Source organism: Hoplias malabaricus, chromosome 4 (genome assembly GCF_029633855.1).
Source record: "Hoplias malabaricus isolate fHopMal1 chromosome 4, fHopMal1.hap1, whole genome shotgun sequence".
NCBI lineage: Eukaryota > Metazoa > Chordata > Actinopteri > Characiformes > Erythrinidae > Hoplias > Hoplias malabaricus.
The window spans coordinates 2,203,349-2,217,610 of record NC_089803.1 but is presented as its reverse complement, the minus strand read 5'-3'; the positions used below and the strand labels follow the sequence as shown (position 1 = coordinate 2,217,610).

General features: G+C 33.7%; 1 protein-coding gene across 1 annotated transcript in view; it reads left to right on the top strand.

The window, feature by feature from the left end:
- The window catches only part of LOC136694219 (zinc finger protein 850-like), a 517,486-nt gene that overhangs the window by 3,973 nt on the left and 499,251 nt on the right, over nucleotides 1-14,262 (top strand). The gene's annotated exons all lie outside the window — the stretch shown is intronic.

Genomic DNA, 14,262 nt, shown 5'->3' with positions numbered 1-14,262 from the left:
ACTGAAGATAAACGTGTTTAAGATGTTTATACCGTGTTTTACTGAAGATAAACGTGTTTAAGATATTTACACCTCGTTTATACCGTGCTTTACTGAAGATAAACGTGTTTAAGATGTTTATACCGTGTTTTACTGAAGATAAACGTGTTTAAGATATTTACACCTCGTTTATACCGTGTTTTACTGAAGATAAACGTGTTTAAGATGTTTATACCGTGTTTTACTGAAGATAAACGTGTTTAAGATATTTACACCTCGTTTATACCGTGTTTTACTGAAGATAAACGTGTTTAAGATATTTACACCCCGTTTATACCGTGTTTTACTGAAGATAAACGCGTTTAAGATATTTACACCCCGTTTATACCGTGTTTTACTGAAGATAAACGTGTTTAAGATATTTACACCTCGTTTATACCGTGTTTTACTGAAGATAAACGTGTTTAAGATATTTACACCCCGTTTATACCGTGTTTTACTGAAGATAAACGCGTTTAAGGTATTTACACCCCGTTTATACCGTGTTTTACTGAAGATAAACTCGTTTAAGATGTTTACACCCCGTTTATACCGTGTTTTACTGAAGATAAACGTGTTTAAGATATTTACACCCCGTTTATACCGTGTTTTACTGAAGATAAACGTGTTTAAGATGTTTACACCGTGTTTTACTGGAGATAAACGTGTTTAAGATATTTACACCCCGTTTATACCGTGTTTTACTGAAGATAAACGTGTTTAAGATATTTACACCCCGTTTATACCGTGTTTTACTGAAGATAAACGTGTTTAAGATATTTACACCCCGTTTATACCGTGTTTTACTGAAGATAAACGTGTTTAAGATGTTTACACCCCGTTTATACCGTGTTTTACTGAAGATAAACGTGTTTAAGATATTTACACCCCATTTATACCGTGTTTTACTGAAGATAAACGCGTTTAAGATATTTACACCCCGTTTATACCGTGTTTTACTGAAGATAAACGCGTTTAAGATGTTTACACCCCGTTTATACCGTGTTTTACTGAAGATAAACGTGTTTAAGATATTTACACCCCGTTTATACCGTGTTTTACTGAAGATAAACGCGTTTAAGATATTTACACCCCGTTTATACCGTGTTTTACTGAAGATAAACGCGTTTAAGATGTTTACACCCCGTTTATACCGTGTTTTACTGAAGATAAACGCGTTTAAGATGTTTATACCGTGTTTTACTGAAGATAAACGTGTTTAAGATATTTACACCCCGTTTATACCGTGTTTTACTGAAGACAAACGCGTTTAAGATATTTACACCTTGTTTATACCGTGTTTTACTGAAGATAAACGCGTTTAAGATATTTACACCTCGTTTATACCGTGTTTTACTGAAGATAAACGTGTTTAAGATATTTACACCTCGTTTATACCGTGTTTTACTGAAGATAAACGTGTTTAAGATGTTTATACCGTGTTTTACTGAAGATAAACGTGTTTAAGATATTTACACCTCGTTTATACCGTGTTTTACTGAAGATAAACGTGTTTAAGATGTTTACACCCCGTTTATACCGTGTTTTACTGAAGATAAACGTGTTTAAGATATTTACACCCCATTTATACCGTGTTTTACTGAAGATAAACGCGTTTAAGATATTTACACCCCGTTTATACCGTGTTTTACTGAAGATAAACGCGTTTAAGATGTTTACACCCCGTTTATACCGTGTTTTACTGAAGATAAACGTGTTTAAGATATTTACACCCCGTTTATACCGTGTTTTACTGAAGATAAACGCGTTTAAGATATTTACACCCCGTTTATACCGTGTTTTACTGAAGATAAACGCGTTTAAGATATTTACACCCCGTTTATACCGTGTTTTACTGAAGATAAACGCGTTTAAGATGTTTACACCCCGTTTATACCGTGTTTTACTGAAGATAAACGTGTTTAAGATGTTTATACCGTGTTTTACTGAAGATAAACGTGTTTAAGATATTTACACCTCGTTTATACCGTGCTTTACTGAAGATAAACGTGTTTAAGATGTTTATACCGTGTTTTACTGAAGATAAACGTGTTTAAGATATTTACACCTCGTTTATACCGTGTTTTACTGAAGATAAACGTGTTTAAGATGTTTATACCGTGTTTTACTGAAGATAAACGTGTTTAAGATATTTACACCTCGTTTATACCGTGTTTTACTGAAGATAAACGTGTTTAAGATATTTACACCCCGTTTATACCGTGTTTTACTGAAGATAAACGCGTTTAAGATATTTACACCCCGTTTATACCGTGTTTTACTGAAGATAAACGTGTTTAAGATATTTACACCTCGTTTATACCGTGTTTTACTGAAGATAAACGTGTTTAAGATATTTACACCCCGTTTATACCGTGTTTTACTGAAGATAAACGCGTTTAAGGTATTTACACCCCGTTTATACCGTGTTTTACTGAAGATAAACTCGTTTAAGATGTTTACACCCCGTTTATACCGTGTTTTACTGAAGATAAACGTGTTTAAGATATTTACACCCCGTTTATACCGTGTTTTACTGAAGATAAACGTGTTTAAGATGTTTACACCGTGTTTTACTGGAGATAAACGTGTTTAAGATATTTACACCCCGTTTATACCGTGTTTTACTGAAGATAAACGTGTTTAAGATATTTACACCCCGTTTATACCGTGTTTTACTGAAGATAAACGTGTTTAAGATATTTACACCCCGTTTATACCGTGTTTTACTGAAGATAAACGTGTTTAAGATATTTACACCACATTTATACCGTGTTTTACTGAAGACAAACGCGTTTAAGATATTTACACCTTGTTTATACCGTGTTTTACTGAAGATAAACGCGTTTAAGATATTTACACCTCGTTTATACCGTGTTTTACTGAAGATAAACGTGTTTAAGATGTTTATACCGTGTTTTACTGAAGATAAACGTGTTTAAGATATTTACACCTCGTTTATACCGTGTTTTACTGAAGATAAACGTGTTTAAGATGTTTACACCCCGTTTATACCGTGTTTTACTGAAGATAAACGTGTTTAAGATATTTACACCCCATTTATACCGTGTTTTACTGAAGATAAACGCGTTTAAGATATTTACACCCCGTTTATACCGTGTTTTACTGAAGATAAACGCGTTTAAGATGTTTACACCCCGTTTATACCGTGTTTTACTGAAGATAAACGTGTTTAAGATATTTACACCCCGTTTATACCGTGTTTTACTGAAGATAAACGCGTTTAAGATATTTACACCCCGTTTATACCGTGTTTTACTGAAGATAAACGCGTTTAAGATATTTACACCCCGTTTATACCGTGTTTTACTGAAGATAAACGCGTTTAAGATGTTTACACCCCGTTTATACCGTGTTTTACTGAAGATAAACGTGTTTAAGATATTTACACCCCGTTTATACCGTGTTTTACTGAAGATAAACGCGTTTAAGATATTTACACCCCGTTTATACCGTGTTTTACTGAAGATAAACGCGTTTAAGATGTTTACACCCCGTTTATACCGTGTTTTACTGAAGATAAACGCGTTTAAGATGTTTATACCGTGTTTTACTGAAGATAAACGTGTTTAAGATATTTACACCCCGTTTATACCGTGTTTTACTGAAGACAAACGCGTTTAAGATATTTACACCTTGTTTATACCGTGTTTTACTGAAGATAAACGCGTTTAAGATATTTACACCTCGTTTATACCGTGTTTTACTGAAGATAAACGTGTTTAAGATGTTTATACCGTGTTTTACTGAAGATAAACGTGTTTAAGATATTTACACCTCGTTTATACCGTGTTTTACTGAAGATAAACGTGTTTAAGATGTTTACACCCCGTTTATACCGTGTTTTACTGAAGATAAACGTGTTTAAGATATTTACACCCCATTTATACCGTGTTTTACTGAAGATAAACGCGTTTAAGATATTTACACCCCGTTTATACCGTGTTTTACTGAAGATAAACGCGTTTAAGATGTTTACACCCCGTTTATACCGTGTTTTACTGAAGATAAACGTGTTTAAGATATTTACACCCCGTTTATACCGTGTTTTACTGAAGATAAACGCGTTTAAGATATTTACACCCCGTTTATACCGTGTTTTACTGAAGATAAACGCGTTTAAGATATTTACACCCCGTTTATACCGTGTTTTACTGAAGATAAACGCGTTTAAGATGTTTACACCCCGTTTATACCGTGTTTTACTGAAGATAAACGTGTTTAAGATGTTTATACCGTGTTTTACTGAAGATAAACGTGTTTAAGATATTTACACCTCGTTTATACCGTGCTTTACTGAAGATAAACGTGTTTAAGATGTTTATACCGTGTTTTACTGAAGATAAACGTGTTTAAGATATTTACACCTCGTTTATACCGTGTTTTACTGAAGATAAACGTGTTTAAGATGTTTATACCGTGTTTTACTGAAGATAAACGTGTTTAAGATATTTACACCTCGTTTATACCGTGTTTTACTGAAGATAAACGTGTTTAAGATATTTACACCCCGTTTATACCGTGTTTTACTGAAGATAAACGCGTTTAAGATATTTACACCCCGTTTATACCGTGTTTTACTGAAGATAAACGTGTTTAAGATATTTACACCTCGTTTATACCGTGTTTTACTGAAGATAAACGTGTTTAAGATATTTACACCCCGTTTATACCGTGTTTTACTGAAGATAAACGCGTTTAAGGTATTTACACCCCGTTTATACCGTGTTTTACTGAAGATAAACTCGTTTAAGATGTTTACACCCCGTTTATACCGTGTTTTACTGAAGATAAACGTGTTTAAGATATTTACACCCCGTTTATACCGTGTTTTACTGAAGATAAACGTGTTTAAGATGTTTACACCGTGTTTTACTGGAGATAAACGTGTTTAAGATATTTACACCCCGTTTATACCGTGTTTTACTGAAGATAAACGTGTTTAAGATATTTACACCCCGTTTATACCGTGTTTTACTGAAGATAAACGTGTTTAAGATATTTACACCCCGTTTATACCGTGTTTTACTGAAGATAAACGTGTTTAAGATGTTTACACCCCGTTTATACCGTGTTTTACTGAAGATAAACGTGTTTAAGATATTTACACCCCATTTATACCGTGTTTTACTGAAGATAAACGCGTTTAAGATATTTACACCCCGTTTATACCGTGTTTTACTGAAGATAAACGCGTTTAAGATGTTTACACCCCGTTTATACCGTGTTTTACTGAAGATAAACGTGTTTAAGATATTTACACCCCGTTTATACCGTGTTTTACTGAAGATAAACGCGTTTAAGATATTTACACCCCGTTTATACCGTGTTTTACTGAAGATAAACGCGTTTAAGATGTTTACACCCCGTTTATACCGTGTTTTACTGAAGATAAACGCGTTTAAGATGTTTATACCGTGTTTTACTGAAGATAAACGTGTTTAAGATATTTACACCCCGTTTATACCGTGTTTTACTGAAGACAAACGCGTTTAAGATATTTACACCTTGTTTATACCGTGTTTTACTGAAGATAAACGCGTTTAAGATATTTACACCTCGTTTATACCGTGTTTTACTGAAGATAAACGTGTTTAAGATATTTACACCTCGTTTATACCGTGTTTTACTGAAGATAAACGTGTTTAAGATGTTTATACCGTGTTTTACTGAAGATAAACGTGTTTAAGATATTTACACCTCGTTTATACCGTGTTTTACTGAAGATAAACGTGTTTAAGATGTTTACACCCCGTTTATACCGTGTTTTACTGAAGATAAACGTGTTTAAGATATTTACACCCCATTTATACCGTGTTTTACTGAAGATAAACGCGTTTAAGATATTTACACCCCGTTTATACCGTGTTTTACTGAAGATAAACGCGTTTAAGATGTTTACACCCCGTTTATACCGTGTTTTACTGAAGATAAACGTGTTTAAGATATTTACACCCCGTTTATACCGTGTTTTACTGAAGATAAACGCGTTTAAGATATTTACACCCCGTTTATACCGTGTTTTACTGAAGATAAACGCGTTTAAGATATTTACACCCCGTTTATACCGTGTTTTACTGAAGATAAACGCGTTTAAGATGTTTACACCCCGTTTATACCGTGTTTTACTGAAGATAAACGTGTTTAAGATGTTTATACCGTGTTTTACTGAAGATAAACGTGTTTAAGATATTTACACCTCGTTTATACCGTGCTTTACTGAAGATAAACGTGTTTAAGATGTTTATACCGTGTTTTACTGAAGATAAACGTGTTTAAGATATTTACACCTCGTTTATACCGTGTTTTACTGAAGATAAACGTGTTTAAGATGTTTATACCGTGTTTTACTGAAGATAAACGTGTTTAAGATATTTACACCTCGTTTATACCGTGTTTTACTGAAGATAAACGTGTTTAAGATATTTACACCCCGTTTATACCGTGTTTTACTGAAGATAAACGCGTTTAAGATATTTACACCCCGTTTATACCGTGTTTTACTGAAGATAAACGTGTTTAAGATATTTACACCTCGTTTATACCGTGTTTTACTGAAGATAAACGTGTTTAAGATATTTACACCCCGTTTATACCGTGTTTTACTGAAGATAAACGCGTTTAAGGTATTTACACCCCGTTTATACCGTGTTTTACTTAAGATAAACTCGTTTAAGATGTTTACACCCCGTTTATACCGTGTTTTACTGAAGATAAACGTGTTTAAGATATTTACACCCCGTTTATACCGTGTTTTACTGAAGATAAACGTGTTTAAGATGTTTACACCGTGTTTTACTGGAGATAAACGTGTTTAAGATATTTACACCCCGTTTATACCGTGTTTTACTGAAGATAAACGTGTTTAAGATATTTACACCCCGTTTATACCGTGTTTTACTGAAGATAAACGTGTTTAAGATATTTACACCCCGTTTATACCGTGTTTTACTGAAGATAAACGTGTTTAAGATATTTACACCACATTTATACCGTGTTTTACTGAAGACAAACGCGTTTAAGATATTTACACCTTGTTTATACCGTGTTTTACTGAAGATAAACGCGTTTAAGATATTTACACCTCGTTTATACCGTGTTTTACTGAAGATAAACGTGTTTAAGATGTTTATACCGTGTTTTACTGAAGATAAACGTGTTTAAGATATTTACACCTCGTTTATACCGTGTTTTACTGAAGATAAACGTGTTTAAGATGTTTACACCCCGTTTATACCGTGTTTTACTGAAGATAAACGTGTTTAAGATATTTACACCCCATTTATACCGTGTTTTACTGAAGATAAACGCGTTTAAGATATTTACACCCCGTTTATACCGTGTTTTACTGAAGATAAACGCGTTTAAGATGTTTACACCCCGTTTATACCGTGTTTTACTGAAGATAAACGTGTTTAAGATATTTACACCCCGTTTATACCGTGTTTTACTGAAGATAAACGCGTTTAAGATATTTACACCCCGTTTATACCGTGTTTTACTGAAGATAAACGCGTTTAAGATATTTACACCCCGTTTATACCGTGTTTTACTGAAGATAAACGCGTTTAAGATGTTTACACCCCGTTTATACCGTGTTTTACTGAAGATAAACGTGTTTAAGATATTTACACCTCGTTTATACCGTGTTTTACTGAAGATAAACGTGTTTAAGATGTTTATACCGTGTTTTACTGAAGATAAACGTGTTTAAGATATTTACACCTCGTTTATACCGTGTTTTACTGAAGATAAACGTGTTTAAGATATTTACACCCCGTTTATACCGTGTTTTACTGAAGATAAACGCGTTTAAGATATTTACACCCCGTTTATACCGTGTTTTACTGAAGATAAACGCGTTTAAGATGTTTACACCCCGTTTATACCGTGTTTTACTGAAGATAAACGTGTTTAAGATATTTACACCCCGTTTATACCGTGTTTTACTGAAGATAAACGTGTTCAAGATATTTACACCCCGTTTATACCGTGTTTTACTGAAGATAAACGCGTTTACGATATTTACACCCCGTTTATACCGTGTTTTACTGAAGATAAACGTGTTTAAGATATTTACACCCCGTTTATACCGTGTTTTACTGAAGATAAACGTGTTTAAGATGTTTACACCCCGTGTATACCGTGTTTTACTGAAGATAAACGTGTTTAAGATGTTTATACCGTGTTTTACTGAAGATAAACGTGTTTAAGATATTTACACCTCGTTTATACCGTGTTTTACTGAAGATAAACGTGTTTAAGATGTTTATACCGTGTTTTACTGAAGATAAACGTGTTTAAGATATTTACACCCCGTGTATACCGTGTTTTACTGAAGATAAACGTGTTTAAGATGTTTACACCCCGTGTATACCGTGTTTTACTGAAGATAAACGTGTTTAAGATGTTTACACCCCGTTTATACCGTGTTTTACTGAAGATAAACGTGTTTAAGATATTTACACCCCGTTTATACCGTGTTTTACTGAAGATAAACGTGTTTAAGATGTTTATACTGTGTTTTACTGGAGATAAACGTGTTTAAGATGTTTAGACCCCGTTTATACCGTGTTTTACTGAAGATAAACGTGTTTAAGATATTTACACCTCGTTTATACCGTGTTTTACTGAAGATAAACGTGTTTAAGATGTTTATACCGTGTTTTACTGAAGATAAACGTGTTTAAGATATTTACACCTCGTTTATACCGTGTTTTACTGAAGATAAACGTGTTTAAGATGTTTACACCCCGTTTATACCGTGTTTTACTGAAGATAAACGTGTTTAAGATATTTACACCCCATTTATACCGTGTTTTACTGAAGATAAACGCGTTTAAGATATTTACACCCCGTTTATACCGTGTTTTACTGAAGATAAACGCGTTTAAGATGTTTACACCCCGTTTATACCGTGTTTTACTGAAGATAAACGTGTTTAAGATATTTACACCCCGTTTATACCGTGTTTTACTGAAGATAAACGCGTTTAAGATATTTACACCCCGTTTATACCGTGTTTTACTGAAGATAAACGCGTTTAAGATATTTACACCCCGTTTATACCGTGTTTTACTGAAGATAAACGCGTTTAAGATGTTTACACCCCGTTTATACCGTGTTTTACTGAAGATAAACGTGTTTAAGATGTTTATACCGTGTTTTACTGAAGATAAACGTGTTTAAGATATTTACACCTCGTTTATACCGTGCTTTACTGAAGATAAACGTGTTTAAGATGTTTATACCGTGTTTTACTGAAGATAAACGTGTTTAAGATATTTACACCTCGTTTATACCGTGTTTTACTGAAGATAAACGTGTTTAAGATGTTTATACCGTGTTTTACTGAAGATAAACGTGTTTAAGATATTTACACCTCGTTTATACCGTGTTTTACTGAAGATAAACGTGTTTAAGATATTTACACCCCGTTTATACCGTGTTTTACTGAAGATAAACGCGTTTAAGATATTTACACCCCGTTTATACCGTGTTTTACTGAAGATAAACGTGTTTAAGATATTTACACCTCGTTTATACCGTGTTTTACTGAAGATAAACGTGTTTAAGATATTTACACCCCGTTTATACCGTGTTTTACTGAAGATAAACGCGTTTAAGGTATTTACACCCCGTTTATACCGTGTTTTACTGAAGATAAACTCGTTTAAGATGTTTACACCCCGTTTATACCGTGTTTTACTGAAGATAAACGTGTTTAAGATATTTACACCCCGTTTATACCGTGTTTTACTGAAGATAAACGTGTTTAAGATGTTTACACCGTGTTTTACTGGAGATAAACGTGTTTAAGATATTTACACCCCGTTTATACCGTGTTTTACTGAAGATAAACGTGTTTAAGATATTTACACCCCGTTTATACCGTGTTTTACTGAAGATAAACGTGTTTAAGATATTTACACCCCGTTTATACCGTGTTTTACTGAAGATAAACGTGTTTAAGATATTTACACCACATTTATACCGTGTTTTACTGAAGACAAACGCGTTTAAGATATTTACACCTTGTTTATACCGTGTTTTACTGAAGATAAACGCGTTTAAGATATTTACACCTCGTTTATACCGTGTTTTACTGAAGATAAACGTGTTTAAGATGTTTATACCGTGTTTTACTGAAGATAAACGTGTTTAAGATATTTACACCTCGTTTATACCGTGTTTTACTGAAGATAAACGTGTTTAAGATGTTTACACCCCGTTTATACCGTGTTTTACTGAAGATAAACGTGTTTAAGATATTTACACCCCATTTATACCGTGTTTTACTGAAGATAAACGCGTTTAAGATATTTACACCCCGTTTATACCGTGTTTTACTGAAGATAAACGCGTTTAAGATGTTTACACCCCGTTTATACCGTGTTTTACTGAAGATAAACGTGTTTAAGATATTTACACCCCGTTTATACCGTGTTTTACTGAAGATAAACGCGTTTAAGATATTTACACCCCGTTTATACCGTGTTTTACTGAAGATAAACGCGTTTAAGATATTTACACCCCGTTTATACCGTGTTTTACTGAAGATAAACGCGTTTAAGATGTTTACACCCCGTTTATACCGTGTTTTACTGAAGATAAACGTGTTTAAGATGTTTATACCGTGTTTTACTGAAGATAAACGTGTTTAAGATATTTACACCTCGTTTATACCGTGCTTTACTGAAGATAAACGTGTTTAAGATGTTTATACCGTGTTTTACTGAAGATAAACGTGTTTAAGATATTTACACCTCGTTTATACCGTGTTTTACTGAAGATAAACGTGTTTAAGATGTTTATACCGTGTTTTACTGAAGATAAACGTGTTTAAGATATTTACACCTCGTTTATACCGTGTTTTACTGAAGATAAACGTGTTTAAGATATTTACACCCCGTTTATACCGTGTTTTACTGAAGATAAACGCGTTTAAGATATTTACACCCCGTTTATACCGTGTTTTACTGAAGATAAACGTGTTTAAGATATTTACACCTCGTTTATACCGTGTTTTACTGAAGATAAACGTGTTTAAGATATTTACACCCCGTTTATACCGTGTTTTACTGAAGATAAACGCGTTTAAGGTATTTACACCCCGTTTATACCGTGTTTTACTGAAGATAAACTCGTTTAAGATGTTTACACCCCGTTTATACCGTGTTTTACTGAAGATAAACGTGTTTAAGATATTTACACCCCGTTTATACCGTGTTTTACTGAAGATAAACGTGTTTAAGATGTTTACACCGTGTTTTACTGGAGATAAACGTGTTTAAGATATTTACACCCCGTTTATACCGTGTTTTACTGAAGATAAACGTGTTTAAGATATTTACACCCCGTTTATACCGTGTTTTACTGAAGATAAACGTGTTTAAGATATTTACACCCCGTTTATACCGTGTTTTACTGAAGATAAACGTGTTTAAGATATTTACACCACATTTATACCGTGTTTTACTGAAGACAAACGCGTTTAAGATATTTACACCTTGTTTATACCGTGTTTTACTGAAGATAAACGCGTTTAAGATATTTACACCTCGTTTATACCGTGTTTTACTGAAGATAAACGTGTTTAAGATGTTTATACCGTGTTTTACTGAAGATAAACGTGTTTAAGATATTTACACCTCGTTTATACCGTGTTTTACTGAAGATAAACGTGTTTAAGATGTTTACACCCCGTTTATACCGTGTTTTACTGAAGATAAACGTGTTTAAGATATTTACACCCCATTTATACCGTGTTTTACTGAAGATAAACGCGTTTAAGATATTTACACCCCGTTTATACCGTGTTTTACTGAAGATAAACGCGTTTAAGATGTTTACACCCCGTTTATACCGTGTTTTACTGAAGATAAACGTGTTTAAGATATTTACACCCCGTTTATACCGTGTTTTACTGAAGATAAACGCGTTTAAGATATTTACACCCCGTTTATACCGTGTTTTACTGAAGATAAACGCGTTTAAGATATTTACACCCCGTTTATACCGTGTTTTACTGAAGATAAACGCGTTTAAGATGTTTACACCCCGTTTATACCGTGTTTTACTGAAGATAAACGTGTTTAAGATATTTACACCTCGTTTATACCGTGTTTTACTGAAGATAAACGTGTTTAAGATGTTTATACCGTGTTTTACTGAAGATAAACGTGTTTAAGATATTTACACCTCGTTTATACCGTGTTTTACTGAAGATAAACGTGTTTAAGATATTTACACCCCGTTTATACCGTGTTTTACTGAAGATAAACGCGTTTAAGATATTTACACCCCGTTTATACCGTGTTTTACTGAAGATAAACGCGTTTAAGATGTTTACACCCCGTTTATACCGTGTTTTACTGAAGATAAACGTGTTTAAGATATTTACACCCCGTTTATACCGTGTTTTACTGAAGATAAACGTGTTCAAGATATTTACACCCCGTTTATACCGTGTTTTACTGAAGATAAACGCGTTTACGATATTTACACCCCGTTTATACCGTGTTTTACTGAAGATAAACGTGTTTAAGATATTTACACCCCGTTTATACCGTGTTTTACTGAAGATAAACGTGTTTAAGATGTTTACACCCCGTGTATACCGTGTTTTACTGAAGATAAACGTGTTTAAGATGTTTATACCGTGTTTTACTGAAGATAAACGTGTTTAAGATATTTACACCTCGTTTATACCGTGTTTTACTGAAGATAAACGTGTTTAAGATGTTTATACCGTGTTTTACTGAAGATAAACGTGTTTAAGATATTTACACCCCGTGTATACCGTGTTTTACTGAAGATAAACGTGTTTAAGATGTTTACACCCCGTGTATACCGTGTTTTACTGAAGATAAACGTGTTTAAGATGTTTACACCCCGTTTATACCGTGTTTTACTGAAGATAAACGTGTTTAAGATATTTACACCCCGTTTATACCGTGTTTTACTGAAGATAAACGTGTTTAAGATGTTTATACTGTGTTTTACTGGAGATAAACGTGTTTAAGATGTTTAGACCCCGTTTATACCGTGTTTTACTGAAGATAAACGTGTTTAAGATATTTACACCTCGTTTATACCGTGTTTTACTGAAGATAAACGTGTTTAAGACATTTTCATCCCGTTTATATCATGTTTTACTGAAGATAAACGTGTTTAAGACATTTTCATCCCGTTTATACTGTGTTTACAGACATTCACCCACGAATATCTTGGAATAACATATATAACATAACGCATATCCTAAAAAACAAAATGTACTCGCCAAATGACTATTTCAGTGCAATTACTACATATTGTGAACTTATTCACACACACTGGCGTTCAATGTTTTTACTGCTGTAAGATGTGAAAATATCATTATGTGATTTACCGATAAGTTTTTTCTGGCGGAGAAGTGCTTTAGCGAAGCAACTTCTTTTCGAAATAAAAGTCTTGGGTATAAGGCATTTAAATATCAGCATTTAAATAAGTAAACCCTGTAACACACTTTTGAAAGTTGATTGTACATCAGCTTCCTATGTGCTGCATGTAAACCTTGTAACAAATTTGTGAAAACAGATTCTATGTGAGATTTCCTATATTTTCTGTTTCTGGACTAGGAAAGATAGGTTTCACAATTCAATGACATGACCCACAGACCCAATTTCGGGCCTATGATGTAGTACACCCAAGGACCAATACCCTTCATGCTCATTTGGACACGTGAACCTTGTAACAAATTTAAGAATCTATTTTCAATGTCAGATTTCCTATATTTTCTATTTCAGGATTAGGAAAGATGGGGATTATAATTAAGTCTTAGAACTGCACATTTTATTTAGGTTGGTTGTAGATGCTTTAAATATATATTTTTGAACATACAATGATGCACTATCCTACTGAACTACAGGAACAGTTATTTAACTATTTACATCAACACACACAGGGACGTATTACACATCAGTGCAGTGTGGACAGTGCAGGTCCTGTCCAGTTTGAGAGAATGTCTCCCATTCTTCTGTTGTCATTGCCAGACATTTGTGGTGGAACCAGAAATTGCACACATTACACTGTATCTGCAGAGTAAAAAGAAAAAAAGAGAAAAAGAAACACGAAATGTTGATCTATTACAACAAAGTGGAATACTGACGCACTGTGTATAACAGGGATAAGACCTCTTTGCGCACATGTGGCATAATTTATCCAGATTATCTGAAATAGGTA